This window comes from Oryzias latipes, chromosome 8, assembly GCF_053564925.1.
Source record: "Oryzias latipes strain Hd-rR chromosome 8, Olatipes_Hd-rR_3.1".
Classification (NCBI taxonomy): domain Eukaryota; kingdom Metazoa; phylum Chordata; class Actinopteri; order Beloniformes; family Adrianichthyidae; genus Oryzias; species Oryzias latipes.
The window spans coordinates 27,438,497-27,442,898 of record NC_136244.1 but is presented as its reverse complement, the minus strand read 5'-3'; the positions used below and the strand labels follow the sequence as shown (position 1 = coordinate 27,442,898).

At 42.8% G+C, this 4,402-nt stretch overlaps 1 long non-coding RNA gene across 1 annotated transcript; it reads left to right on the top strand.

Moving 5' to 3' along the window:
* The first annotated feature begins 1,362 nt into the window (after positions 1 to 1,362).
* Positions 1,363 to 2,693, top strand: LOC144994172 (uncharacterized). Its single transcript, XR_013657604.1, has 3 exons — positions 1,363 to 1,704; positions 1,868 to 2,047; positions 2,628 to 2,693. It is a non-coding gene; the product is annotated as an uncharacterized LOC144994172 (long non-coding RNA).
* The last annotated feature ends 1,709 nt before the right edge of the window (positions 2,694 to 4,402 follow it).

Below are 4,402 nucleotides of genomic sequence, written 5' to 3'. Positions count from 1 at the left end.
TAAAGATACTTATCTTATAATCTTTGTTGTAGTAAAACAAAAGGGTCATGATTTATCAGTACAGAAAGTTTGGTGACATTAGCTTTAGTATCTTTAGAATTAATGAGCACCTTTATTATGAATCATATCTCTTAAAATGTGAAAAACTATATAAAATATATTAAAGATGGAATATCTCACAAAATAATAATTGTAGCACCAATAAGTCTAAATTACCAGCTCATATAACTGCAGACATTTATTCATTTTTGAGAGATTTAATTTTACAGAATGATGAGGTTGCACTTTGTGGACGGTCCCTTGGCAGCCGCCTCGCTGCTGCAGTGTCTGCATGTACAGCTCCACTTCTCATTGAAGTGCTGAAAAACTGACTTTTTTCTTTAGAAATGCATTTGTAGTTCACTCTCTGTGTTAAAACAAAATGATTGACATACTCTGACACATTTGAACGTTTATCAGAAGAGTCATTGAAGCAGGAAGTCCGAATCTGTGAAGCTCTTTCTAACTTTACCAAGTCCTCTGAGTCCTGCACTCTGATTGGCTGACTCCCCCCTTCTCTAACCCTCCCCCCTAGTTCCATTTTCGGACACAGCTCAGTTTTGACACAAGCGCAGTGTAGCGCACTTATGATTTGCAGCAGCAGCTTTGAGCAGTTGGAATCACTGATTGGAGGGTGTAGCTCTAAATGAACAAATGCTAATGGGAATTTGTCAGTTCACAGCAGATTTTTACATACAGATGCAGATTTTTGCTGCACAAGTTTTCACGTTCTATTTTACAAGTTCTCACATCAAATCTACAAGCTCGTCCATTTAGACACATTTTTACCTTCATAGGGAGCTGTCCATGGTCCTGATGTCACGTGATTCCTGCTCAATGCTCTGAAGTGAAGAAATTCAGTGTTCTTTGCGTGGTTTATTTGTACTTCCTCCGTGGTTTTAACGCGGTTCCTTCGTAAATATGTTGGAATAATATGCATAAGACAGTGGCTCAGGTGGTTGAGCGGGTCGTCCAATGACCGAAGGGTTGGCGGTTCGATCCCCGCTCCCACCAGCCATAAAATGTCGTTGTGTCCTTGGGCAAGACACTTCACCCTCCTTGCCTCCAGTGTGGCTCCACTGGTGTGTGCATGTGCATGAATGATCCTGGTGATGGTCAGAGGGGCCGTAGGCGCGAAATGGCAGCCACGCCTCTGTCAGTCTGCCCCAGGGCAGCTGTGGCTACAACCATAGCTACCATCACCAAGTATGAATGAGGAGTGAATGAGTAATGGACACAATGTAAGCGCTTTGAGTGTCTTGAAAAGCGCAGATAAATCCAATCCATTATTATTATTATTATAAGTTATCTCATATTTGCTTGTATGCATTACCTAGCTATATAAGGTTTTGTTTTACAGGAAGCTAAAGGTGAAACTCTTGGGAGAAGACCGTCTTTGTCAGCGTCTTCCCTGCACCAGCGTGAGAACTGTGTGTTATCTGTGTCAGGACAGGAACCGAAGGCCACTCTTTAGGAATTATGACGTGAGAAGACTCTTCTTTTCCGAGAGACTATGTGTGAAGACTGTGAGAAGATGGACATGTTTCAATCACTACTTCTGATAGCGCTGCAGCTGTGATTTGATCTGTTTCCCCCCTTAGAGCTCAGCGTAAATGTAAATGAGGGAAAACCCAAAAAACTCAAACGTTCGCTGTCCTCCTGAAGGTACCTTTGGTCTGTTGTCTTTCTTTCCTTATGATGTCATCTCTGATGTTGCAGGTGTTTTAACTCAACATCTGTGTAAATTTCACATAAAGACCCAAAACTTTTCTCCCTTTTCCACGTCTTTTCATGCATTTCTGACCAGTTTTCCCCTGTGCAAATGCAGGCAGCAGCAGCGTGACACGGCCTTCAGCTGAGCGCTGGAGCTCCGTGATGATGCCCACATGAGCAGACGCACACATGCGTCACGTGGGGGGGGTGTCACTGAGTTTTATTGGGCTCCGGGGTGTCAGCTTGAGGGCCGCCTCCCATCAGGACGACGTGTCAGTGACAGAAGGACAACAAGGTACTTTGATTAACAGGAAGGCAGCTTCCCTTTGACCCCCTCCTCTCTGTCCTGAAGGGCCTCATCTGTTTAATAATAATACAGCTGGGGGGGTTAATAAAACCTTTCAGTCCCCTGAAGGTGAACTGCTCATTTTAATTAAGAAAACATTTTAAGAGACTCAGAAAAGTCTGTTTTTTTTTGCAGAGAGACGACAAAAAAAACTAAATCTAAAGTTGGACATTTAATGGAAGCTCAGCCATTTTTTTCCAGAATCAACACCAAAACGGATTTCAGTTTATTAGAGTCTATTAGAAAAGCCAATAAAGCGCGCTGACACCGATGCAGCTTCGTCATAAATAAGTGCGTCTCTCTCGCCGTACTTTGTGTTGTGATTCACGTTGTGTGGAAGTGTGAACTCACAAGGTCAGCCTATAATTGACCTGCCAGGGATTCACCCTCTTTGATTTAGGACGGTCGCATCTGCGGCGCCCGCTCCTCTGCGGCGATACACGGTGGAAAGTAAATAATGCTGCAGCTGGAATAAAAATCCAATCATGCAAAAGAGGAGAACATAAACAAACTCCTTTCTGCATGTCAGAGGACCAGCAGAGGAGGAGGAGGAGGAGGAGGAGGAGGAGGAGGAGGAGGAGGAGGAGGAGAAGGAGGAGGAGGAGGAGGAGGAGGAGGAGGAGGAGGAGGAGGAGGAGGAGGAGGAGGAGGAAGAGGAGGAGGACCTTCATTCACAGCAGGTTTGGTTGTTTTTTTAAGGAACTGTGAATAAAAATAACAACAGCCTGATTAATTGAGGATGGATTTTTTTGTTTGAAATGAAACTGAGGTTTCTTCAAAAACCTTGCGGTCTTATAGAGTTAAATCCTGCAGCTACTTTCAGTCTCATCAGCGCATCTCTAGCATGAAAAAGCTGTGTTCTCCATTTGTCAGAGAACTCGGATGGATCAGAGACAACCTCCAGCCCGACGGTTTGATGGTCAGATTCAAGCTGAACCTGTCTTTGCTCTCAAATTGGGAGAGTGGGGAACAGCAGAAATCCTCGGCTCACATCAGTCAAATCCCTTTTTATCCAGTTAAGGGGGAAACTTGTTTAAGAAACACTCTGGTGACCGTTTTTTAGATGGACCAAAAATTCATTTTTTTTAATTAAAAGAGTTTTTTGTGGCCTTTTCAGCCCAAAAAGCTTTCAGTTTCAGCCTCACTGGACCTCTGAGCACAAACTAAGGGCAACATTTCAAATTCCTGGGATTCATTTAAAAGCAAACTAGCTGGAGGCAGGTGTAATGCACCAGATAACCACTAGGGGGCTAGTAATACTCGGAAGTCTTCTGCTCTGATTTGTGGTTCGAGTTTATGTCGAATGAAACAGTTCAGGGGTAGGAATTATTCTGAACTTAATGTTTGACATCAAACATTCACAGGGGCGTGGTCTATTGATTGACAGGTTGTTTTGGGTCCTCAGCTTCCCTTGTTCCAACTGACAGCTGGGTTTGTCCCACCTGTTTACTTATTTTTGGAAAGGTTGGGTTTACAGAAAAGACTGGATGGAAACCAGAGGATCATGTGACCACAGGGTTTAATTATTCACCTCAGGAATTTTGATGCTGTTGGACCCAAAGTGGAAGAAACTGGGCTCATCAGCAGAACTGAAACTTTCAGAACAAAACTTAAACATGACAAGACTGTAAAGAAACAAAGGTTATGACAGAAGACAAACTGAAAAACTTCAATAAACTAATCATGTAATCGGTAACACAGACACACGCAGCAGCAGCTCCTCTCCTCCAGCAGCATCTCTTGTTTTTATTTTTCTCCGTTTTTCAGCAGAAAACTTTAATTCGTCTCTCATTGAAAGTTTTTCAGTTTAAACGTTTGATTTTTGAAATGGAATGGATTCAGAGCTCTGACAAACAGGAAACTTTATGGCTTTGATCAGTCCAAAAGTAACATTTGGCGCTTTATATTTGTTAGTTGGTGAAGGTTTGATAACATTTCAAGGCTTTTTAGCTCAAAACCAACACATTTGAAGACACCTGTTTTTAAATGATGAGCAAAAGTATTAAGAGAATTAGGAAAAATGTTTTCCAGAATGGAACTTTCTGCTCCAGAAGGAAGTGAATGCAGTCATTTGCTGAGGAACAACCCCGTGCACACGGGGAGACATGTTCTGGACTTTTTTTGTTGTTTTTTTTTAAATCTCAGAGCATTTTTTGGAAAAGAAACTCTAATTTGGGGATGTCTTTGTTTTTGCTGGCATGGGTCGGCGTTCTAGTCTGGTCTTCATAACCAGAAGCTGTGGGGTTCGCTGCGTGTTCCCAGCCTCCATCTGGACTCTCCAGAAAGCGGATCATCCGTGGCTTT